Source organism: Stomoxys calcitrans, chromosome 3, assembly GCF_963082655.1.
Source record: "Stomoxys calcitrans chromosome 3, idStoCalc2.1, whole genome shotgun sequence".
Taxonomy (NCBI): Eukaryota; Metazoa; Arthropoda; class Insecta; order Diptera; family Muscidae; genus Stomoxys; species Stomoxys calcitrans.
The window spans coordinates 51,615,281-51,642,350 of NC_081554.1; the positions used below are offsets into that span (position 1 = coordinate 51,615,281).

Below are 27,070 nucleotides of genomic sequence, written 5' to 3' on the forward strand. Positions count from 1 at the left end.
TTTGGCATTATCATAATTGTTTTATTATTGTAGTATGTTGTTGAAATTTTAATAAATGTGAGTGAACTGTGGTTTGCTAATATCAGAGTAGAATTGTGATTTTTTTATTCCTGGGGTTAAGTGAGGTCCTGGACCTCTGAAGCAGTAGAACGGGGGTAAATGCAATATTTTTTTATAGGAAATAGTCCATTTAACTGACATTTTCTGAGCTACTCTACATGCGCCTAGCTGTGATTGTGAGCCTGTTTATGTGTGGCAGTTATATTGTGCTGTGTAGCCAGGGCTATGTTGAAGCTTGGGCTAAGTGCTGCTGTTTTGTATGTTGTTTTCGCCTGCCACCATGCATACCCCGTATACACGTAAGGAACAGGGATGCTTTTCTCATGCCAATGAGTGCAGTCCCATTCAAGTTTTAGCTATATGGGGCTTCTTTTTATAGCCAAGTCCGAACGGCGTCTCGCTTATGCCTTATGGTTGTATGCCTTACAAAAGGATGTATGCCTGGTTTTCACACCGGGATTTAAATCTAGGCGTTCAGCGCCATAGCGGATATGCTAACCTATGTGCCACGGTGACCTCCACACCCATTATACACACCTATCAAAACAAGCAAAAATCAAACCAATCAGTTAGCAAATTTTTATTGGAATCAAGGTAAAAGGTGACTCACTAATTTGTTTGTGTTTCCTTGTTAAACAAGCCGTCTAAAATGCATGTTACTATTGCGTCTGGCAGCCGTCCAGGAATCTAAAAAAGAACAAAATTAAATTTAAGGATTAAGATAGAGTACATCAAAAGTTTGTGCGTTCAAGATCATTTATTTTTGGCTGGTATTTACCACAGGGACAACTACCAAACCAATGGTTGTCGAACTTATTTTTGAGTTGACAACTGTGGGTGATTTAATTTATTAATAACTAGCCGAACCGGGCCCGCTATGCTGCGCCTTTTTAACTCTCAGCTATATTTTTAGGGTGGGGACATTTCGTCCTGAATGCGGATAACGATTTGTGCCATTGTAACCTATGACACTGAACGCGTTCGAATGCTGGCGAGAACATCGGACAAAGCAGTGGTTGGCGACATTTGCAAGGTACAATGCCATGCATGGTCATTTAAAACATTTTCCCCAAAGAAATGTCGCACTGCGGAACGCCGTTTCGATTCGACTATAAATAAAGGTCTCTTATCATTGAGTTTAAACTGGAATCGGAAAGCACTCATTGATATGTGAGAAGTTAGCCCCTGCTAGGTTCCTGCTGTTTGTAAAAATTTGGGTCATGAGAAGTGCTTTTTAGGGGAGGGATGGCACGTCAGACATTTCGACTCAAACATGGATATGAAATTCGTGCTGGACTTCCAAATCCCTTTAATTTGAAAACCCCATTTGACGTATTTTAGGAGGAAAAGCGTCACCTAGACTTGAACGCAAATTTTAATGCCATATTCGTAATCTACTCCCAAATACCTTTCACTTAAGTCCCATATAGCCATCGTCGGCTAATATTCCCATTTGAGGGTATTTGGTGGTGGGCGACCTCCCATTATTTGGACCTAATGTTTTATGCCATATTTGTAATCTACTGCCTAAAGCTTTTCATTTGAATCCCATATTGACATGAACTTCGAATATATCTGTTTAGAGGAGTTTTGGGGTTGGGGGAGGCCCACTGGGTACTTTAATACCATATTCGTTTTCTGGTCTCCAATACCATTCATTTGATACCCATATTGTGCCCATCAGACCACTTTCGAATATGGGTGGCGTTTTTGGAGTTAGGGGAAAGGGTCCGCCTCTACTCGATTTCCAAAAATTATAAAGCCTATGTTTCCTTCCAGACAAACCAACACACACTCTATGAACATTTTAAGAAAATCGGTTCATCCAAATATCATGTAGTCATAATGGGTCTAATGGCTTATTTGAGGGGTGGCGTGATCCCTTATACTTCGATCCGTTTTTGTATGGCAGATTCGAAATCTACTCCCGAATACCTTTCATTTGAGCCCCATATTGAAATGAACGTCCAATATGTCTTTTTGGGGGAGTTTGGGGTTGGGGCGGCCCGATGGGTACTTAGACCCAAATTTAAAAACCATATTCGCATTCTACTCTCCAATACCTTTCATTTGATACCTATATTGTCCCGATCGGTCCCCCTTTGGATTTCGGGTTGTGTTTTTGGCATAAAGGGGAGGGTCCGTCCCCCTTCCGATATCGAAAAATTATATAGCCTATGTTTCCTTCCAGACCAACCTTCACAATATGCGAAAATTTCTAGAAAATCGGTTCTGCCGTTTACTTTTCATTTGATACCCATATTGTCCTTATCGGTGCACTTTTGATTTTGAGTGGTGTTTTTGGGGTAACGGTGAGGGCTCCGCCCCCTTCCGTTATCAATAAATTATTTATAAAGCCTATTCCTACTTACTGACCATATTCGTAATCTACTCCCGAATACCTTTTATTTGAGTCCCATATTGTCATGATCGTCAAATACAGCTATTCTAAGAGGTTTTGGGGCTGGGGCGGCCCCCCAGGTACTTGGTACTCTACTCTGCAATACCTTTCGTTTGTATTCCATATTGTCCCCATCGGTCTACTTTTATTTTTGGGTAGTAATTTTGGGGTAAGGGGGAAGGTCCGCCCCCCTCCCGATATCAAAAAAGATATAGCCTATGTTTCCTTCAAGACCAACCTACACAATCTGTGAAAATTTCAAGGTAATCGGTTCAGCCGTTTTTGAGTCTATGGATGGACCGGTGGCCGCCCCAGCCCCAAACGGTTCATATTTACCGGCCATGGCAATATGGGACTCAAATTAAAGGGATTAGGAAGTGCAGCACGATTTTGATTTCCATATTTGAGTCGAAATGTCTGAGGTACCATCCCTTTCCTAATGAGAACATTACCCTAAGGAAGAAGATTACCACCAGGAACCGAGAAGGAGCAAATTCTCACACATCAATGAGTGCTTTCCGATTCAAGTTTAAACTCAATGATAAGGGACCTTTTTTAAAGCCGACAGTGCGGCACCTCTTTGGGGAAAATTTTTTAAATGACCATGCATGGCATTGTGCCTAGCAAATGTCGCCAACATTAAGAGGGGATAAACACCGCTTTGTCCGATGTTCTCGCCAGGATTCGAACGCGTTCAGCGTCTTTGGCTACAATGGCACGAATTCGATATCCGCATTTAGGGCGAAATGTCCCCACACTAAAAAGATATTACAGAGTTAAAGAAGGTCCAAATAGGTCAAGAATCTGATATAGCTTCCATATAAACCGATCTTCCGATTTGACTTCCTGAGCACCTGGAAGCCTCAATTTTCATCCGATGTGGCTGAAATTTTGCACATAATGTTTTGAAACGACTCTTAACAACGGTGCCAAGTACGGTTCAAATCGGTCAAGAACCCGATATAGCTCTCATATAAACCGATCTCCCGATTTGACTTCTTGAGCCGCTGGAAGCCACAATTTTTGTCCGATTTGGCTAAAATTTTGCACATAGTGTTGTGTTTTGGCTCATAATAACTGTGCCTAGTACGGGCCAAATCTGTATATAACCTGATATAGATCCCATATAAGCCGATCTCCCGATTTGACTTCTTGAGTTCCTGGAAGGCTTAATTGTCATCCGTTTTGGCTGAAATTTTGTGCATAATGTTCTGCTGTGACTCCTAACAACTGTGCCAATAGATCCCCCGATTTGACTTCTTGAGCCGCGATTTTTACCCGATTTGGCTCAAATAATGCATATAGTGTTCTGCGCCAACTGCGCCAAATACGGTCCAATGGGGTCTTTAACTAGATATAGCTCCCATATTTTAGAAGAATCCATGGTGGTGGGTTCCCAAGATTTGGCCCGGGAGATCTTAGCACGCTTTTATTTGTTGGTTTATTGAAAGTAAATATGGGTTGCCCAAAAAGTAATTGCGGATTTTATATATAGTCGGCGTTGACAAATTTTTTCACAGCTTGTGACTCTGTAGTTGCATTCTTTCTTCTGTCAGTTATCAGCTGTTACTTTTAGCTTGCTTTAGAAAAAAAGTGTAAAAAAGTAAATTTGATAAAAGTTTATTCTAAGTTTTATTAAAAATGCATTTACTTTCTTTTAAAAAATCCGCAATTACTTTTTGGGCAACTAATAGTTACATTTACAACAAAAATAGCAAGTTTGTTTGCTTTTTTATATTTTAAACAAACTTTAAAGGACATTTTGGAAATTATACCTTCACTTATCCATGCTGTATAACAGAATGCCTTTAAATTCTCTACCATGTACATGTCGATTAGCCAATGTCAGCATGTCCTGCGAGTCCACTCAGTGTGCAGAGGTCATAAATAATATAACCGCAAACTCTAGCAATTATTTCAAATAGCCCCTCAATAGCCAAACATAAATAAATAATCAATTGGGCTTTATTGCTTCCAGTAAGCCAACTAACACCAATGTAAAGCTATCAAAAGCCATAGAGATTTGCTGCCATAAGTACTTTACACTATCCACTCAAAACAGAAAAAAAAGAGAAACAGTGCCATAAACATTTTTCAAAACTTTAGTGTTTTCTGTCAATTCCGCAAAACAACGCCCATAACATGGACCCAGTGTACGACTGACACAAACGAAGAAAAAGGACACCAAAAAAAGTACAATAAGCAGAGCTATTGTTATGATGTTTATTTAGTCAAAGCATTTGGCGCAACTAACACATAGATACACAACCACAAATACCAACACATGCACACACACACACTCATGCAAAAATACAGTGACATGTTGAGACACACAGGACACTAATCAATGAATTACATTCACACTTGCCACACCACCAAACGGAAACGGAAATGTTCTGTGTTGACAACACCAAATACGCCAACACCACCACCACCAACACCGACATCGACACAAACAGCCACAATGCTACTTTGTTCGTTTTTTGTTTGTCCTTAACTGCGCGTTCAGCAGAAAATTGGAATTTGTATAGTTTTGAAACGTTTAAATCTCTAAGAATTGCGAATTTCGATAAAACGGTACAGTTTATTTTGTAGCAGGATTATCTTTGTTTTTTCATTGTTTCCGTTTGGGAAGAGGCAAAGGGCTACCAATTCTTTAGAGTAAGAGTAATGGAACCGGGGGGTGAGATGCAGTGGAAGGCAAGAGGATGTCATAGATTTTGTCTTTATATTTATTTGCTTCGTTAGCATCGTGTTTCATTCATGTGGCGTTATATTCAGCAAGCGCGAACCCATAAACGATGATTATGACCATTGTTCTGGGACAGAGAACAACTATTGGAGATTAGGCAAATGAATAAGGATTTCGGAGAAAAAGCTCACCATAAATTCTTCAATATTAATTGTGATAGGACAATGGAATCGTACGAATGGCACAATTTAGTGGTTCCCAATGTTATGGAGGTAAGATTCGGTGGAAAATTTATATGTTTTGATTTTCAAACTATTGGTTTGCCCAAAAAGTAATTGCGGATTTTTCATATAGTCGCCGTTGAGAAATTTTTTCACAGCCTGTGACTCTGTAATTGTATTCTTTCTTCTGTCAGTTATCAGCTGTTACTTTTAGCTTGCTTGCTTTGGAAAAAAAGTGTAAAAAAAGTATAGTTGATAAAAGTTCATTCTAAGTTTTATTAAAAATGCATTTACTTTCTTTTAAAAAATCCGCAATTACTTTTTGGGCAACCCAATATTATCATGCCGAAACGGTGTATTTGGATATCAATCTTAGGGTGTCATTTTAAAGCAAGTCACACTTCAGACTCCCGTCTGTGGACGAAATCACCCGGCAGCTGTCGAAGGAAACGAAATACCTTGGGAAAGTCCTCGATTCGAAACTGTCCTGGAGAAGGAATACGGGGGAAAGAAGCCGTAAGGCACTGCGCTCTTTTTACTCCCGCTGGAGGTGGTCCGGTAGGAAGTGGGGGGGGGGGGGGGGATAATAGGACTAATGCGGGAGAATTCTAGAAGGTTCAGAGACTGGCCTGCATTAGAGTCACAGAGGTAATGAGATCCGCACCGCAGGTAGGTCTGGAAGCAATGGTGGATATGCAGCCTATTGGCTTAGGCTGAGGAAGCTCGGCATGCTGAATCAGGATAGGTACGGCCACAGATCCATTTTGGATGTCATGCATAGGGAGGGTATACTGTACAGAATATCTGACTTCGTGGCACCGGTACGAATTGGGATAAGGACATTCAGGATTCGTTTTCCTGGGAGGAATGAATGGAGGGAAATGCTGTGTTTAAGGGAAATGAGACTTCAATCTTCACTGATGGCTCAAAGATGGATTCAGGGACTGAATTGGGGATCTACTACGACGAACTGAATACCGGTAGGTCTCTAAGACTGCCGGACGGACGAGTGTACGGTCTTTCAGGCAGAGGTCTGTGTCATTGCGATGGCCGCCAGATAATTTCTTGGACAGAAGGGCGGCGTTGAAGGCCTTATGTTCGAGGACGGTGAGCTCGAGGTGTATGACAGATTTTTGGGAGTCCTTGGATAGCCTACAAGTCCACGATAGAGCTGGCAAACTATCGATAATTGTAAAATTCGATATTTCTAATAATAAATATCGATAGGTAATTTCTTGGACAGAAGGGTGGCGTTGAAGGCCTTAGGTTCGAGGACGGTGAGCTCGAGGTGTATGACAGATTTTTGGGAGTCCTTGGATAGCCTACAAGTCCACGATAGAGCTGGCAAACTATCGATAATAGCAAAATTCGATATTTCGAATAATAAATATCGATAGTGTCGATACTATCGTTAATTTCCCATGACCTATATTTCAAACGAAAATGAGAATTAAAAATCGATTTATATTGGGGTGCCCAAAAAGTAATTGCGGATTTTTCATATAGTCGGCGTTGACAAATTTTTTCACAGCTTATGACTCTGTAATTGCATTCTTTCTTCTGTCAGTTATCAACTGTTACTTTTAGCTTGCTTTAGAAAAAAAGTGTAAAAAAAAGTATATTTGATTAAAGTTCATTCTAAGTTTTATTAAAAATGCATTTACTTTCTTTTAAAAAATCCGCAATTACTTTTTGGGCAACCCAAAATACAAGCAATATCAATGCACCGACCGAATAAAATCAAATTTAATAAAGTCAGTTGACTAAAATGTACACCAGTTTAGTCAAATTGAATGAAAATTGCGCCTTCTATAGGCGTAATGTATCTTAGAGAATACATTTAGCTTATTTTTGTTCAATTTTGTAAAAAAAAACTAACATTGCCGATAAGACTGATGGGAAAGATATCAATCCATATTCAGATAAAAAATAAATTATCGATAGTACCATCGTTATTTTGCCATCTCTAGCCCACGATGTGACATAGGCATGGGGTCCCGGACATGAGGGGGATTTCAGGGAGTGAATGGGCTGACGAATGCGTCGGTACAACCAGACACCGGTCTTGCCTATATGCCATTTGTCAAGCTACTGAACATAGTGGATTAGATGGTCAGAGCGACAGGGCACAGTAGGAAGGAACCGAAAAAAAACTAGTAAACAAGAAAAAGGCGTTAACTTCGGCCTGGCCGATTTGGGCCAAATTCGGCACGAACATTGAGTAGTCCAATAAGTACAAGTCATTGTTCAATTTTGTAGAACAAACTATTGGTCTTTTTGGTAGCTATATCCAAATATAGACTGAGCTGAACTATATACGACACGGATGTCGAAAAGCCTAACATAAGTCACTGTGTCAAATTTCAGCGAAATCGGATTATAAATGGCATATATATCCAAATCTGAAGCGATCTGGGCCAAATTGAAGAGGGAATGTCACAGTCCCTAATTTCGGCAAAACATTTCCTCTAGAGATTGGCTTATATGGCAGCTTTATTCAAATCTGGACCGATCTGGGCCAAATTGAAGATGGATGTCGAAGGAAATAACACAACTCACTGTCGCAAAATCTAGCAAAATCGGTCAATAAATGCGCCTTTTATGGGTTCAAGAATTTAAATTGAGATATGGGTCTATATGGCAGATATATCCAAATCTGAACCGATCTGGGAAAAATTACAGGGATATGTCGAGGGGCCTAACACAACTCGCTGCCCTAAATTTCAGCGAAATCGGAATAAATGTGCCTTTTATGGGTCAAAGACCTTATATCGAGAAATGGGTCTTTATGGCCGCTATATAAAAAGCTGGATTTATCTGGGCCAAATTGAAGAGGGATATCGAAGGGTCTAACACAACTCACTGTCCCAAATTTTGGCAAAATCGGACAACAAATGCGCCTTTTTATGGGCCTCTGACCTTACATCGAGAGATCGGTCTATAGGCATAGACTATATCCAAATCTGGAGTGATCGAGGTCAAATTGAAGAAGGACGTCAAGTGGCCTAACACAACTCACTGTCCCAAATTTTAAAAAAAAATTGGTTAATAAATGTGACCATTATGGGCCTAAGACATTAAGTCGGCCGATCGGTCTATATGAGGGTATATCAAGATATAGTCCGATATAATCTTTCATCTAACTTAACCTGCCTAGGGAGAAAAAATAGTTCCTCTATTTTTAAAGACTGTGGCGTGATTTCAACAGACAGACGGACATGGCTAGATTGTCTAAGATTTTTAAGACGATCAAGAATATATTGGGTTGCCCAAAAAGTAATTGCGGATTTTCATATAGTCGGCGTTGACAAATTTTTTCACAGCTTGTTACTCTGTAATTGCATTCTTTCTTCTGTCAGTTATCAGCTGTTACTTTTAGCTTGCTTTAGAAAAAAAGTGTAAAAAAAGTATATTTGATTAAAGTTCATTCTAAGTTTTATTAAAAATGCATTTACTTTCTTTTAAAAAATCCGCAATTACTTTTTGGGCAAACCAAAATACAAGCAATATCAAGGCACAGAACGAATAAAACCAAAGTCAGTTAGAAATAATGAGAACAATTATTGTACACTATTTTAGCCAAATTGAATGAAAATTGCGCCTTCTATAGGCCTAATGTATCTTAGAGAATACATTCAGGGTCGGGTAGGTTATTTTTGTTAAATTTTCTAAAAAAAACCAACATTGCCGGTAAGACTGATGGGAAAGATATCATTCCATATTTAGATAAAAAATAAATTATCGATAGTACCATCGTTATTTTGCCATCTCTAGCCCACGATGGGATGTAGGCATGGGGTCCCGGACATGAGGGGAATTCCAGGGAATGTATGGGCTGACGAATGCGTCGGTACAACCAGACACCGGTCTTGCCTATATGCCATTTGTTAAGCTACTGAACATAGTGGATAAGATGGTCAGAGCGACAGGGCACAGTAGGAAGGAACCAAAAAAAAACTAGTAAACAAGAAAAAGGCGTTAACTTCGGCCTGGCCGATTTGGGCCAAATTCGGCACGGACATTGAGTAGTCTAGTCAAGTCATTGTTCAATTTTGTAGAACAAACTATTGGTCTTTTTGGTAGCTATATTCAAATATAGACTGATCTGAACCATATACGACACGGATGTCGAAAAGCCTAACATAAGTCACTGTGTCAAATTTCAGCGAAATCGGATTTTAAATGGCATATTACGAAATCTAAAGCGATCTGGGCCAAATTGAAGAGGGATGTCGAAGGGACTAACACAACTCACTGTCCCTAATTTCGGCAAAACATTTCCTCTAGAGATTGGCTCATATGGCAGCTATATTCAAATCTGGACCCATCTGGGCCAAATTTAAGATGGATGTTGAAGGAAATAACACAACTCACTGTCGCAAAATCTAGCAAAATCGGACAATAAATGCGTCTTTTTATGGGCCTCAGACCATCGAGGGATCGGTCTATATGGCATAGACTATATCCATATCTGGAGTGATCGAAGTCAAATCTGAACCGATCTGGGAAAAATTCCAGGGATATGTCGAGGGGCCTAACACAACTCGCTGCCCTAAATTTCAGCGAAATCGGAATAAATGTGCCTTTTATGGATCAAAGATCTTATATCGAGAGATGGGTCTATATGGCCGCTATATCTAAATCTAGACCTATCTGGGCCAAATTGAAGAGAGATATCGAAGGGTCTAACACAACTCACTGTCCCAAATTTTGGCAAAATCGGACAACAAATGCGCCTTTTTATGGGCCTCAGACCTTACATCGAGGGATCGGTCTATATGGCATAGACTATATCCATATCTGGAGTGATCGAGGTCAAATTGAAGAAGGACGTCAAGTGGCCTAACACAACTCACTGTCCCAAATTTTTAAAAAAATTGGTTAATAAATGTGACCATTAAGGGCCTAAGACATTAAGTCGGCCGATCGGTCTATATGAGGGTATATCAAGATATAGTCCGATATAATCTTTCATCTAACTTAACCTGCCTAGGGAGAAAAAATAGTTCCTCTATTTTTAAAGACTGTGGCGAGATTTCAACAGACAGACGGACATGGCTAGATTGTCTTAGATTTTTAAGACGATCAAGAATATATTGGGTTGCCCAAAAAGTAATTGCGGATTTTTCATATAGTCGGCGTTGACAAATTTTTTCACAGCTTGTGACTCTGTAATTGCATTCTTTCTGCTGTCAGTTATCAGCTGTTACTTTTAGCTTGCTTTAGAAAAAAAGTGTATAAAAAGTATATTTGATTAAAGTTCATTCTAAGCTTTATTAAAAATGCATTTACTTTCTTTTAAAAAATCCGCAATTACTTTTTGGGCAACCCAATATATACTTTATAGGGTCGTAAATGGATATTTCGATGTGCTGCAAACGGTGGTGGGTAGAAAAATATGCCGTATGAGAACGCGTTGAAATTACCCTTTGAAATTTGGTATGATTAGAGCTGAGGTATTTCGTGCCTAGGTAGGTAGGTAGGTCGTGCGCAGGCCCCTAGCGCACTAAGAGATATTATTCAGGAAAATCTGCGTGCAACAGCGAATGTGTTACCGAAAGTGGTCTATATATATAAATCTGTATAAATCCATGCAAGACAGAAGTAGTTCTCTTCAGCGGGAGATACAAGTTGCCTACAGTGGCACCTGTCTCCTTTAGGGGGAGAGAATGCTCCATTTACGGAAAGCGCAAAATAGCTGGGTGATTTGCTGGACAGGAAATTGAACTTCAAATCCAACATTTTGGAAACGGCAAGAAAGCCAACTCTTGCCCTATACAACTGCAAGAGAGTTATTGGCCTTTAGACCGCGCATCATGAATTGGGTATATACTGCGGTTGTCAAACCTATTGTGCTATATGGTGTCGCAGTCTGGTGGACAGCGCTGCTCAATACTCAACCGGATCCAAAGGATGGCTGGTTTGTGCATCACATCCGCACTGGAGACGCCATCTTCTCATGCACTGAATTTATTGCTATATCTAATACCTCTGTACATTGTGAATAGAAAAATTGCTGCGGCCACTGCCTTGAGGCTAAGGGTGCTTCTCTTTGGTCATGTGGCGGCTACGGCCACTATGTTATCCTTTATATATATATATATATGTTATATGCGATATTCCAGGCAGTGTGGATTACACCCTACCTGATCCGCTTTTTGATAAAAAGTACTGTACCACTATTCCTGATACAACCGATTGGAACTACGATGTCCCTGGTAACAAAAGTTACATAGACTTCTAAACGGATGGTTTTTAAAAAGACGATCAGGTGGGCTTTGAGGTGTACTATAAAGATCTAGAGCTGGTCATATCGAAAAGGTTACCCGACCACTGCAGCGTGTATCAAGCGGAGATCCTTACAAATTTGGAAGTGGTGGAATGGCTAAGATATGATGTCATTACGACGATTGGCATAAATATCTTCTCAGACAAGCAGCCATTAAATCCCTGGAGTACGTATTTCTGAACACAAAGACCGCCCTCGACAGTAGCAGATCTCTCAAGGAGATAACTGAACAGTTCAAAATGCACTTGTTCTGGGTGTCGGACCACAGAGATATCGCAGGGAATTGTAAAGCGGACGAGTTTGCGAGACTAGTAGCTACCTTACATATTCCATGAATACTGGAATCTGTGGGTATGCCTCTAGCGACATGTTATCTAAATTTTCAGTACCAGGCCCACAGGGCAACGAATGATAGATGGTCGAAAAGAGGGGGCTGTGAGCATTCCAAAACTATGTGGCCTCATCTAGAACTAAAGAGGTCAACCGCTTTGTTGTCACTGGCTAGAACAGACATCTCAGTCATTGTGTCTGTCATGACAGGTCACTGTCTAATCGGAAAACATGATGACACTGACTGAAGGTTGCCAGCAACGACTTCTGCAGAAGCTCTGAAGACATCGAAGAAGAGGACACAATAGAACACCTTCTGTGTGTTTGTTTCGCACTAACAGTAAGATGGAGTTCCACATTAGGTTCTCATTTCTTTGAGAACCTGTCTGATTTAGCGGATATAAACATTTGCAAGTTATTGGGCAACTAGAAAGCAACTTCCTTCTACTGTTCCTGTGGTATCACAATGGAAGAAAACTGGAGGTCCATAAAACCCACATTTATGATCCGATTTTGCTGAAATTTGGTACAGCGAGTTGTGTTAGGCCCTTCAAAATCTTTCTTCAGTTTGGCCCAGATCGGTCCATGCTTGGATATTGCTGCTATATAGACCGATCTCTCGATTTAAGGTTTTGGGCACATAAAAGGCACATTTATTGTCCGTTATCGCCGAAATTTGGGAAAGTGAGTTGTGTTAGGCCTTTCGAAATGCTCCCTGTATTTGGTCCAGATCGGTCCAGATTTAGATATGGCAGCCTATAGAACCATCGCTCGATTTAAGGTTTTGGGCCCATGAAAGAAGCATTTATAGTCCGATTTCGCCGAAATTTGGGACAGCGAGTTGTGTTAGGCTCTCCGCCAACTTTCTGCCTTTTTGGCCTAGATCGCTCCCGATTTAGATATTGCTGCCGTATAGACCGATCGCTTGATTTAAGGTTTTGGGCCCATGAAAGAAGCATTTATAGTCCGATTTCGCCGAAATTTGGGACAGCGAGTTGTGTTAGGCTCTCCGCCAACTTTCTGCCTTTTGGACCTAGATCGGTCCATATTTAGATATACCTGGCATATAGACCGATCTGCCGATAAAGGGTCTGAAGGCCATAAAAGCTTTATTTTTTATCAGATTTCGCTGAAATTTGGAATAGTGCGCAGTTTTAAGCCTCCCGACCTCCGACGTAAATATGGTTCAGATCGGACTATATTTAGATATAGCTGCCATATAGACCGATCTCCCGATAGAGGGTCTGAAGGCCATAAACGCTTTATTTTTAATCCGATTGCGCTGTAATTTAGAATAGTGCGCGGTTTTAAGCCTCCCAATATCCGCCCCAAATATGGTTCAGATCGGATTATATTTAGACACATCTGTCATATAGACCGATCTGTCGATAAAGGGTCTAAAGCCCATAAAAGCTTTATTTTTTAACCGATATCCCCGAAATTTGAAACAGTGAGTAGGTTAAGACCTCTTAACATCCGACCTAAATATGGTTCTGATCGGACTATATTTAGATATAGCTGTCACATAGTCCGAGCTGCCGATAGGGGGACTGAAGCCCACAAAAGCTTTAGTTATTACCAAATTTCGCTGAAATTTGAAACAGTGAGTTTTTCTGAGCCTCACAATATCCAACCTTAAAATGGTTCAGCACGGTTTATAATTGGATATATCTGCCAAAGAGACCAATGTTTTTTTCTACAAAATTGAATAGTGACATATATTGGGTTGCCCAAAAAGTAATTGCGGATTTTTTATACTTTTTTTCTAAAGCAAGCTAAAAGTAACAGCTGATAATGAAAGAATGCAATTACAGAGTCACAAGCTGTGAAAAAATTTGTCAACGCCGACTATATGAAAAATCCGCAATTACTTTTTGGGCAACCCAATATATTAGACCACTCAATGTTCGTGCCGAATTTGGGTGCTTAAGTTATCCAATTTCCACCGGATTGTGACGAAATGGACGATCATATCTACCCGAGGTGGTGGGTATCCAAAGTTCGGCCCGACCCGGAACTTAATGCCTTTTCACTTTTTTTGTCTTGATAGGTGCTCAATGTTCATCCTATTTTAAAAATTTTCTGGTGAACTTCTGTTGTGATCTCTAATCATGATCTATGGCTGGGGTATTATACTTTTGTTTATTGTTATTACTTTCAGCTATGCCTTTTGAAATGAAATTGATTAAAAAATATGCTTCCCTCACGCATTTATGCGTCAATATCATCATAGAATTTGCTATTATTTTGCATTAATAATAACAAGAGAAAATCAGACAGGCGGGAGGTATGTATATAAAATGCAAAATAGGGAATAGAAGATTGAATTAAAATTGATGAAATGCCTTTGAATGGCAAGACAAACGAAGCACATTATGATAGGCAGCAGAGAAATTTGCATTTCCATTTCCTTTTTCCGGCCAACAAATTTTAAATGTTATTACGCCATATCCTGCCGTCCGCCCAACTACCAAACAATCAGAAAAACCTAAACAACATCATTGAAAGTGCTTTGCTTGCAATAAGGCGTAGGGAGGGTGTGACGTCGTTTTTGTGTAAAGGTATGCTTTTGTATGAGCGTGACTCTGTGTGTCTGTGTTCGACAAAATGTCTTAAGCCGTCAAATTTTCGCCACACTTCAACGCTTCTCAACAATGGCATGATGTATAACAAGCTGATGCCAAAACGAGAAGTAAATCAACGGGGAAAAAAAGGAACTCTCATTAAAAAGGCTCAAGGAGCAAACACTGAAGGTGCTGATGGCAGGAGATTGAAGTAAATGTGAATTGCCTACAACGATAAGGTGTACCATGAAAGGACCGAGTTTAATTTATTATATTGTCACTTGGGGAAGCACTTTACTTCTGGTTTGCTTTAGAGTTTTTTTTTTATTATTGTTTCTCCTTTATTGCTATCGAGAACTTACAGGAATTGAAAATTTTAATAAATTTTCATTTCACTACCAAAAAAACGTTAGTCCTCATTTTATTTGGCTTATTTCAAAGTGGTTAAGTTTTATTTACTTTGGCTTTGCTGGCCAAGACTATTGGGCTTATTTGACAAACACTCTATCTAATCTCAACATTTTTATTAAGTTTTCTATATCCAATGTTATTGTCATCATTGTGGTTGACTGTGGCAAAAGTTCTTAATTGCCTTTAATTATTTGGTTTTTTTTTGTACTTGGACCAATATTTACACATAGTCCTAAGCAAGTTAATGAGCCAACAAAAAGTGTCGCAAAACACACAATTAAGGACTAAATGGCAAATAAAGTGATCACAAAGGATTAGAGTGTCTATTAGTATATCATTCTAGTGCGTAAGTATTAGGATGGCGGTGGGACCGAGCTCAAGCTAGAATGTTTACCTCCTAGTCAGAATGAGTTCCAATTAGCAGTGACCCGACTAAAGAACAACAAGGCAGCGGGAGCCGACGGGTTACCCGCTGGATAAAGAAAATGGAGAAAGTTGGGAACCACAACTTTGAGATAGTCAGTAACATTATCTACCTCGGCACCGAAGTAACCGAAACGAATGACACTAGTTTTGAGATAAAGCGAAGAATAATACTGGCAAAGAGATGCTACTCTAGACTAAGTAAGTAGTTTAGAAACAAGGCCACCTCTCGACAGACGAAGACTACACTTTACAAGACACTGATACTGCCCGTGCTGTTATATGGTTCCGAAGCATGAGTACTTGTGAAAGCAGATGAGGCAGTGCTTGGAGTATTTGAGAGAAAGATTCTTCGTAACATATATATGGACCAGTTTGCGTTAATGGAGAATATAGGCGACGTATGAACCACGAGCTGTATGAGCTGTTAAGGACAACGATAGCATAATTACACGCATCAAAATACAACGGCTACGTCGGCTAGGTCATGTTGTCAGAATGGATGAAGAAACTCCAGCAAAGAAGTGTTTTGAAGGAAACGACGGAGTCCAGCATAAGGCGAGAAACGTACTCGTCCCATGCGCAAAGTAATTTCCCATCCTGACCTGCAAATGAAAAAAGCTGGTATATTTGGAAATGACGGAGTCCGGCATAAGGCGAGAGACGTGCTCGTCCCATGCGCAAGGGCAAATTAGCATTTGCAAGAAGTCAAATCGGGAAATGGGTTTATATGAATTCCGATGATTCTTGGCCATATCAGAATTCATCAAGTAAAAGTGCAGCCAAATCGTATATGTATTGAGCCTCTGGAAGCAAGAAGTCGAGGACTCGAAAAGGTACAAACTATAGTTAACAGGTAAATCTCTATAAGCCCAGTATTAGTTCCCTAGAGTATATCCCAAACGCCTAATGACGCAGTTTGTTGAAGTCAACGTACGTTTTATTACCTTGGATATTATTCATAGTTCTTGACAAACCACAGAGAAGTTCTTTCTACTTGACGTTATTGGTCGCAGAAATGTGACCAGCCACAATACCAAGAGTGGTTAAATGTATCATAAAACTCTGTGTATCAGATGGTGTCCTGCTCAATGCAAACTATCCATCATTCGGATCCGATTGAATACGGAACTGGAAGTGAACTGGTGAAATGCAGTCCACTAGACTACAATACTATACAGCATTCCAAGTCTCACAACTACAGTCAGACGTGCTGGACACAAGTTTTAAACTTCCCATGATTGCTAATAGTCCTACTGCTGGTGCAATTCGGATACAATGAGCATGGGTGTAAAAAACCAAAGACTACCCGTGGTGAAATAAGGGTACTACATTTTTTGATATCTGAAGGGAGGGGGCGGACCCTACCCCTTACCCTAATTGTCAGAAACGCCAGATCTCGGAGATGGGTGGTGCGATTTAAGCGAAATTTTGTATGCTCTCATATAGTACCCTAAAAATAAAAATTTTAGTATCCAAATTTCGGATGGGGTACCTAGGGGGGGCTGCCCCACTCTAAAACCTACCAAACATATATTTAGACCAATCACGACAATATGGGACTCAAAAGAAAGGTATAAGAAAACGTATCTGATATCTAATTGTCGGACCAAGTGCTAGGGGGACCACCCCAAGCCCCAAAACACCCCTAAATCTAACATATTTACCGACCATGGCAATATGGGACTCAAATGAAAGGTATTTGCGAGTAGAATACGAATCTGATATCCAAATATGGGACCACGTTTCTGGGGGTCCACCCCTTCCCAAAAACACCCCCAAAGGGAAGAAATTTTTGACCATGGCAATATGGGACTCAAATGAAAGGTATTTGCGAGTAGAATTTGAATCTGGTATCCAAATGTGGGACCACGTTTCTGGGGGTCCACCCCTTCCCCAAAACACCCCCCAAACAGGACTTATTTACTGACCATGGGAATATGGGGCTTAAATAAAAGGTATTTGCATGTAGAATACGAACCGGATATCCAAATATAGGACCATGTGTTTGGGGGGCCGCCTCTCACCAAAAACATCCCCAAAGGGGACAAATTTACGACCAAAGCAATATGGGTTTCAAATGAAAGGTCTTTGCGAGTAAATCACGAATTTGATATCAATATTCGGGAAAAGGGTCTATGGGGCCACCCCACCCTCACAACACCACCCAAATGAGGCTCAAATAAGAGGGTTTTGAAAGTGGATATACATTTTCAAGGCCAACTCACTGAATGGCCGCCGATTCCCCAAAACACCCTCCAAGCCGGTCATGTTTGCCGACTATGGAAATATGGGGCTCAAATTAAAGGTATGTGGGAGTAGACCACGCATCTGATATCAATATTCTGCTGGTGCAATTAGGATACAATGAGCATGAGTGCAAAAAACCAAAGACTACCCTAAAAGGTGTAAATCACCGTGACGTAGAGGAACGACTTTGACGCCGAACCCTTGAGTTCAAATCCCGGCGTGAACAGTAGAAAACATTTTCAGCTGTGGTCATCCCTTTAGTTATGCTGGCTGCATTTGTGAGATATTCTGCAATGTTAAAACTTGGCTACCAAGTGGTGTTTCTATGGCGCACACAGTGCGGACTTGGCATAATAATGGAGGCCCCTTATCATTGAGCTTGAACTTTACTCGGACTGCAGTCATTGATGAGAGAGAACTATTTCCTGTCCCTTATCGAATGTTCATGGGAAATTTAGTAGTAGTTGTAGGACACTAAATAAGTATCAACACGGTTAATTCCATATCGAATTCTTTTTCTCTGCCATATAACCCAATCAGCACCATGGGGAGGTGCATGATGGACTACCATCAAATTCCTGCTGCTTCTTCAACATAAATTTTTTTCTCAATACATGTTGTTTTGCCTAATTTTTTTAAACAAATTGCCAAAACAAACTTCAAAATCAGTGAAATCTGCTTTACAAAGCGAAAGGTATTTTGTGGCCAGAGGCCTTTCAGTCTCCCCTACTCCATTAATTGATGTTCATCAAAAAACAATCGTTTGCGACTTTAGATCCATACAATGGAAGAAAGAAACAAATCATATTTTGAGGTTTCGCCTAACACTAATTATACATGGTCACTTTCCAAACGAACGCGAAAAAACAAAAATGCCATTATCATCATCTTCATCATCGAAACAGCAACAGCAATAGTGAACAAAGATTAAAATTTGCCAATGTTGGTGGCTAACATGCAGAATTTGATTACAAAAAAAAAAACGTCACATCAGCAAAAAACTGACGAGTCCCAACTCAAATCCAATTGAAAAATCACTTTAACAAAGTTCTGCCATAATGCAATTTTCAGCTGTTTTTTCCCCTTTTGTTAGAATTTTCCTATGGAGAACCCCATATGCTGTGGCTCAGTTTGTTCCTTGCGTTCCAGATACTGTCATGGAAACTTTATTTTAACGATAATTTCATTTGAAGTGGCGCTTATGACATTAATGCAACAAATATTGGCTTAAAAGAAAAAAAAAAAAACGATCAAAACGGTGCTAGGATGTTAAATGAAAGCAGAAACAAAAAAGTTATGAAATTTTTTATATGCTGGTGATTGTGGTACATCTCAATGGGTTTTGCATTTCATTCCACTTGTTTTGTTGTAATTCTAAGGACCATTTCAGTTGTAAAGCAAAAGGATGTTCAATTTAAAACAATGGCCATTGGAAAACATTTGCAATTGCTGAATGAGACGTTTAGGATTGGCCAAAACTTATGGAGGCCATAACCCAGCAAAGAAAGAAATATCAGTTTTCGCAATTCAAATTTAAGTTCGACATTGGTTTAACGTACAGAAATTCTGTTGGTAGGTCTGAGTGTTCTGCGATTCAATTTAAAACAATAGCCATGGGAAAACATTTGCAATTGCTGAATGAGACGTTTATGATTGGCCAAAACTTATGGAGGTCGTAACCCAGCAAAGAAAGAGATGTCAGTTCTCGCAATTAAAGTTCGACATTGGATTAACGAACAGAAATTTGTTGGTACTTTTGATTGTTTTATATAGACTCCACCATAGGATGGAGGTGTATTAACTTCGTCATTCTGATCAAAATACATCCAAATATTAAATAAAATAAAATTTTTTGTAGCCGTTGAGTGAAGCAGCATAGGATGGGGAGTATACTAATTTCGTCATTCTGTTGGTAACTACTCCAAATATTCGTCTGAGACCCCATAAAGTACATATATTCTTGACCGTCGCGACATTTAATGTCGATCTAGCCATGTCCGTCCGTCCGTCTGCCTGTCGAAAGCACGCTAACTTCCGAAGGAGTAAAGCTAGCCGCTTGAAATTTTGCACAAATACTTCCTATTAGTGTAGGTCGGTTGGTATTGTAAATGGGCCATATCGGTCTATGTTTTGATATAGCTGCCATATAAACCGATCTTGGGTCTTGACTTCTTGAGCCTCTAGAGTGCGCAATTCTTATCCGATTGGAATGAAGTTTTGCACGACGTGTTTTGCTATGATATCCAATAACTGCTGCAAGTATGGTTTAAATCGGTGCATAACCTGATATAGCTGCCATATAAACCGATCTTGGGTCTTGACTTCTTGAGCCTCTAGAGTGCGCAATTCTTATCCGATTGGAATGAAATTTTGCACGACGTGTTTTGTTATGATATCCAACAACTGTGTCAAGTATGGTTTAAATCGGTGCATAACCTGATATAGCTGCCATATAAACCGATCTTGGGTCTTGACTTCTTGAGCCTCTAGAGTGCGCAATTCTTATCCGATTTGCCTGAAATTATGTACTACGGATCCTCTCATGACCATCAACATACGTGTTTATTATGATCTGAATCGGTCTATAGCCCGATACAGCTCCCATATAACTCGATCTCTCTATTTTACTTCTTGAGCCCCCAAAGAGCGCAATTCTTATTCGAATTGGCTGACATTTTACACAGGTCTCCAAAATGTAATTGGTGGAGGGTATGTAAGATTCGGTGGAGGGTATGTAAGATTCGGCCCGGGCGAACTTAGCACGCTTTTACTTGTTTTTCCTAATATTGTAAAAGAAGGAGCAGCGGAGCGGACCCGTTTCAGCTTGTTATAAAAGTTAAATATTGACAACTTCTCCTGTCGCCATAAATTGTTGATTCCTGTAGTAGAGAACGCTTTCTATTGAATTTGGTTTTTGTTTTAATAAACTGACATAGGTTATGCATTCTTAATGCATAGTCATGAAAACCCCTTTTCATATCAAATAAAAGAAATTGAGTATCTATTTGCACTGCCGTGTTCTCAATGCCAAAGTGAGTTGGGTGCAACGCATATATTTCGCATTTTCAATTAACATTTATAAAAGATAATGGCTCGACATTTTTTCAATTTTGTTATGAACATGCAATTGACGCCATTTGGCAAAGAGTGGGTGGGTATAAAATATTCTGTCATTTTATTTTCATATGTAGAATTTTTTAAATTTGTGAGACATGACCAAATCCATTTTCAAAATTGCTGAGGCCTCAGACGCTTAGAAAATTTAATCGGGGTATTTGGGATGAGCTGTATCTATTTTTGTAAATATTGGAGGATAGGGGCAATTCCCATACCAAAGTTCACCCATATAGGACAGAGATTGGGACGATATGGGATTATGGCTTGATCATACCATAGTATGAGGACAATAATGCTTTATCTGGTCAATTGATATCTCAAAATAAACCAAAGAATTAATACAATTTTACATGCCATCGTATTGGGTTGCCCAAAAAGTAATTGCGGATTATTCATATAGTCGGCGTTGACAAATTTTTTCACAGCTTGTGACTCTGTAATTGCATTCTTTCTTCTGTCCGTTATCAGCTGTTACTTTTAGCTTGCTTTAGAAAAAAAGTGTAAAAAAAATATATTTGATTAAAGTTCATTCTAAGTTTTATTAAAAATGCATTTAAATTCTTTTAAAAAATCCGCAATTACTTTTTGGGCAGCCAGATACTTGCCGAATCGGGCCCGCTCCGCTGCGCCTTCTTTTACTCGGAAATAAAGCTTTGTGGTGGTGAAACTTCGGCCTGAATGTGAATATCGAATTCGTGCTATTGTAGCTTATGTCCCCCTATGATGCTGAAAGCATGCGTTCGAATCCTGGCGAGAACATCTGACAAAATTTAAAGTTGTTGTTTTTTCCCCTAAATGCTGGCGACATTTGCGAAGTGCTATGTCATGCATGGTCATTTAAAAAGTTTTCCCCAACGAGGAGTCGCATTGCTGCACGCCGTTCGGACTCCGCCATAATAAAAAGGTCCCTTATCATTGAGTTTAAACTTGAAGCGGAAAAGCACACATTGATGGGTGAGAAGTTTACCCCTGCTCGGTTCCTGAGCAAATTTTTACTCTACTCCCAAATGCATTTCTTTCGAGTCCTATATTACGGTATTGGTAAATATTTCCTGTTTAGGGGGTATTTCGGGGTGGGGTGGCTAGCCAGACACTTGGCCTTTGAAGTAAATTTAAGCTTCGATCTCTACTTTCAAATACATTTTATGTGAGCCCCATATTGGCATGATCGGTAACAAAGTTTTGATTGAGGATGGGGTAAACGCCAGGGTCTTTGTCTTGAAATTGAAAATGAGTATTAATTTCTCGAAAATCAATGCATTTCCACTTAAAATAGCTTTTATGTAGTAGGGAGTTATTTTGGGGTGGGGCGGCTCTCCAAACACACGGCTCTTCAATTGGATATCAAATTTGATTTCTTCTCTTCACACATCTTCACATTTCGCTTGAGCCGGTGATTGGTCTACATATCCATTTGGCGGGTTTTGGTCGACCCCCCATGCACCTGAACCCAAAAATTGTTTTTGGAAATTTTGCCCATGAACATTCTACTAAGGAACAGGGGCAAAATTCTCCCATATCAATAAGTACTTTCCGATTCAAGCTTAAGCTCATTTATAAAGGGCCTCTTTTTTATAGCCGAGTCCGAATGGCGTGCCGCAGTGCGACACCTCCTTGGAAGTTCTACATGGCATAGTAGCTCACAAATGTTGCCAACATTAAGAGGGGAAAACCACCGCTGCAAATTTTTTCTGATGGTCTCACCAGGATTCGAACCCAGGCGTTCAGCTTCATAGGCGGACGTGCTAACCTCTGCGCTACGGTGGCCTCCTCAACCCAACCTGTAAGGGTGCTAAAAAATTTCGAATGGCCAATCTCCAAGATATGGTGTTTTTGAAAATTAGGTTAGTGAGAAATGCTTTTTATGGAAGGGATGGCAACTCAGATATTTCGACTCAAATATGGATTTAAAATTCGCGCTCCACTCTCATATCCCTTTAATTTGAATCCCATATTGCCATTGTTTGTAAATATGAACCATTTGGAGGGTGTTTTGGGACTGAGGCGGTCACCGGCACCTTGCTCTGAAAATAGATATCAAATTCGTTCTTTACTCCCAACTACCGTTGATTTGAGCTCAATAATGCCATAGTCGGAAATGAATTTTAGTTTAGGGCGTGCTTTAGGGCGTGCCCCAAAATTGGATATTAAATTCGTTTTCTACTCTCAATTACCTTTCATTTGAGCCCTATATTGTCACAATAGGTCAATTAACCTAATTGACGTAAGAAAAGCGCCAACTAGACTTGAAAGCAAATTTTAATGTCATATTCGTAATCTACTCCCAAACACCTTTCATTTAAGTCTCACATGCCATGATTGGCTAATATGCACAGTTGGTGGTATTCGGGGGTGGGGCGACCTCCCATTACTTCGACCTAATATTTTTATGCCATATTTGTAAGCTACTGCCGAATACTTTTCATTTGAGCCCCATATTGACATATTATATTACTGCTTAGAGGAGTTTGGGGTTGGGGCGGCCCGCTGGGTACTTGGACCCAAATTCTAATACGATATTCATTTTTTTGGTCTGCAATACCTTTCATTTGATACACATATTATGCCCATTGGTCCCCTTTTGATTTGATCCGCCTTCTTCCGATATCTAAAAATTATATAGCATATGATTCCTTCCAGACAAACATACGCAATCTGTGAAAATTTTAAGAAAATCGGTTCGGTCGTGTCCCATATTGTCATAATGGGTTTTATGCCGCTTTGAGGCGTTTTTGGGGGTGGGGTGACCCTCTATACTTCAATTTGATTTTGTATGCGAGATTCGAAGTCTACTAGCGAATACCATTCATTTGAGCCCCCTATTGACATGATCGTCTAATATGTCTGTTTGGGTGAGTTTTGGGGTTGGGACGGTCCGATGGGTACTTAGACTCAAATTTTAGTACCATATGCGTATTCTACTCTCCAATACCTTTTATTTGATAATCATAATGTCCCGATCGATCTACATTTGATTTTTGGCGGTGGTTTTTGCATAAGGGAGAGGGTGCGCCCCTCCCGATATCAAAATATGTTTCCTTACAGACCAACCTATGCAATCTGTGAAAATTTCAAGGCTATCAGTTCAGCCGTTTCTGAGTCTATGTGGAACAAACAAACACAAATTGATTTTTATATAGGATCGAAATATGCGTCTAAGACCCCATAAAGTATATATATTCTTGATCGTCATGACATTTTAGGTCGATCTAGCTATGCCCGTCCGTCCGTCTGTAGAAGCATGCTAACTTAAGAAGAAGTCAAGCTAGACGCTTGAAATTTTGCACAACTATATCTTATAAGTGTATGTCGGCTGGGATTATAAATGGGCCAAATCGGTCCCATATAGCAGCCATATAAACCGATCTTGGGTCTTGAATTCTTGAGCATCTATAGGGCGCAATTTTTACCCGATTTAGTTGAAATTTTGCATGAAGTGTTTTATTATGACTCCCAACTACTGTGCTAAATATGGATGAAATCAGTACATAACCTGATTCAGCTGCCATATATTCCGATCTTGGATCTTGAGTTCTTGAGCCGCTAGAGGGCGCAGTTCTTATCCGATTTAGCTGAAATTTTGCACGTGGCGTTTTGTTATCACTTCCAATAACTGTGCTATGTTTGGGTCAAATCGGTTCATAACCTGATATAGCCGCCACATAAACCAATCTTGGGTCTTGATTTCTTGAGCCACTAGAGGGCGTAATTCTTACCCGATTTGAATGAAATTTAGCATGAAGTATTTTGTTATGACGTCCAACAACTGTGCTTAGCATGGTTTTAATCGGTCTATAACCTGTTATAGCTGCCATATAAACCGATCTTGGGTCTTGACTTCTTGAACAACTAGCGGGCGCAACTATTATACGATTTGGCTGAAATTTTGTACAACGTCTTCTACCGTGAACTTCAACATACGTGTTAAATATGATACAGCTCTCATATAAACCGATCACCCTATTTTACCTCTTGAGCCTCTAAAGGGCGGAATTCTTATTAGAATTGGCTGAAATTTTACACAATGACTTCTACTACGGTCTCCAACATTCACCTCAATTATGATATGATCCGAATCGGACCATAACGTGATATATCTTCAATAGCATAGCAATTCGTTTATTTTATTCTTTGTTTTCCTTAAAAGAGATATCAAGAAAAGAACTCGACAAATGCGATCAATGGTGGAGGGTATATAAGATTTGGCCCGGCCGAATATAGCGCGCTTTTACTTGTTATATATGGGAAGATGTAAATTTAAAGAAGTAAAAGCTAAGTTCGGCTGGGCCGAATCTTGGGAACGCACCACCATGGATTCTGTTTAAATATGGAAGCTATATCTGGTCAAAGACTGAATTGGACCGTACTTGGCGCAGTTGTTGAGAGTCATAACAGAACACTATGTGCAAAATTGGATAAGAATCACGGCTTGTAAAGGCTCAAGAAGTCAGTTCGCGAGATTGGTTTTTCTGGGAGCCATATCATCTTCTTGACCGATTTGGACCGTTTTTAGCATAGTTGTTGAAAGTTATAACGGAACACCACATGCACAATTTCAGCCAAATCGGACAAAACTGCGGCTTCCAGAGGCTTAATAAATTAAATCGGGAGATCGGTTTATACAGTACATAGCACAGTTGTTGCAAGTCATAACAGAAGACTATGTGCAAAATTGAAAATTGAGGCTTCCAGGGACTCAAGGTGTCAAATCGGAAGATCGGTTTATAATGGAGCTATATCCAAATCAGAACCGATATGTCCCATTTGCAATCCCCAACGGCCTACATCAATATTAAGTAGCTGTGCAAATTTTCAAGCGGCTAGCGTGTTTGACCGCTATCGTGATTTCGACATACAGATGGACGGACGAACGGACGGACGGATGGACATGGCTAGTTCAACTCAGAATGTCGAGACGATCAAGTATGTAAATACTTTGTTGGGTCCTAGATCAATTTTTCGTTGTGTTATAAACGGAATGACTAGATTAGTATATGGAGGTGGGTAAAAAATATTGAGGTATAAATAACCCTGATCTTCACCTAATATCAAACTTAACATTCCTCTTTTCTTGACAAGTTATTAAATTTTTTTTGCCATTGTACTCAATTGTTCTTCTAGAACATATTCAAATCGACCCCACTTAGTTTTATTTACCTTTTATTCACTTATGTTTCACTCCATGCAGGATCCATCTGATAATGTACCATTTGGGTAAGAGTCCATTGGTACCGTCATTTCATTGAAAATGTTTAAGCTCTTGGGAAATTGGTTTTGTCCACCAGCTATTCTGCAGTGAGTACTACACCCAGATATTTTAATTTTTTTTTTTTTTAAAAAATCGATTTGGCTTATTGAATCGTCTGGTGGCTGTCGCTGCAATTGGTGGGTTGGCTTGCGGTGTGTTTTAAACGATTGTCTTTGGTCATTGAGGACCTTTAATGATATTTAATCCTTAATTAAAATCCCGGTTGTTAATGGTAATGTTTTTGCATTGCATTGGGCCACTTGTTACCACGGTGTGCAAGGATTCATGTGCCTTGTTAACAACATTCAGACAATTTGAGTTTATTGAAGAGCCAGAAATGCTAAGGGAATAAGTGTAAGGTATGAGAACAAGTATAGGGAAATTATTGTTTATTAAAATTTTGTTTGATGAAATTTAATAATGCTACCTTGAAGTATAAAGGGCAAAGGTGTGCCTTGATGCACATAGGCGCAAACTTCAAGAATGATATTTTGCTTATATGAAATCTATGGGTTGCCCAAAAAGTAATTGTGGATTTTTCATATAGTCGGCGTTGACAAATTTTTTCACAGCTTGTGACTCTGTAATTGCATTCTTTCTTCTGTCAGTTATCAGCTGTTACTTTTAGCTTGCTTTAGAAAAAAAGTGTAAAAAAGTATATTTGATTAAAGTTCATTCTAAGTTTTATTAAAAATGCATTTACTTTCTTTTAAAAAATCCGCAATTACTTTTTGGGCAACCCAATAGTTTACTATTGACTGGCTAGGGAAGATTATGTTATTATTTTCTTATTTGTTAACAGCGCTTTTAAGAAGAGTTAGATCCATTGAACATCGAGGAATAACTTCCTGGCGTAATCGACACTAAGTTGTAAACTCCGTATTCGAAATTTAGCTGTCGTATAATAAAATTTCCCGAATATCAATGCCTTTGCTTGCATGATAACATCGAATTGTTCTGCCATAATGTGAAGGAAACATTCCAGGCAAACTTATAAACGACTCCAAAGGTCATTTTAATGCTTAAGGCGAGTCAAGTTGTGTTATTTGGACCTTGCATTCATT

The 27,070-nt window shown here is 39.6% G+C and overlaps 1 long non-coding RNA gene across 1 annotated transcript; it reads right to left on the minus strand.

Annotated features, from left to right (window-relative positions):
• LOC106085806 (uncharacterized) lies at positions 1–26,340 on the minus strand. Its single transcript, XR_001221022.2, has 3 exons — positions 25,916–26,340; positions 671–747; positions 1–597 (listed from the first exon to the last, which is right to left on the minus strand). It is a non-coding gene; the product is annotated as an uncharacterized LOC106085806 (long non-coding RNA).
• Between the last annotated feature and the right edge of the window lie 730 nt (positions 26,341–27,070).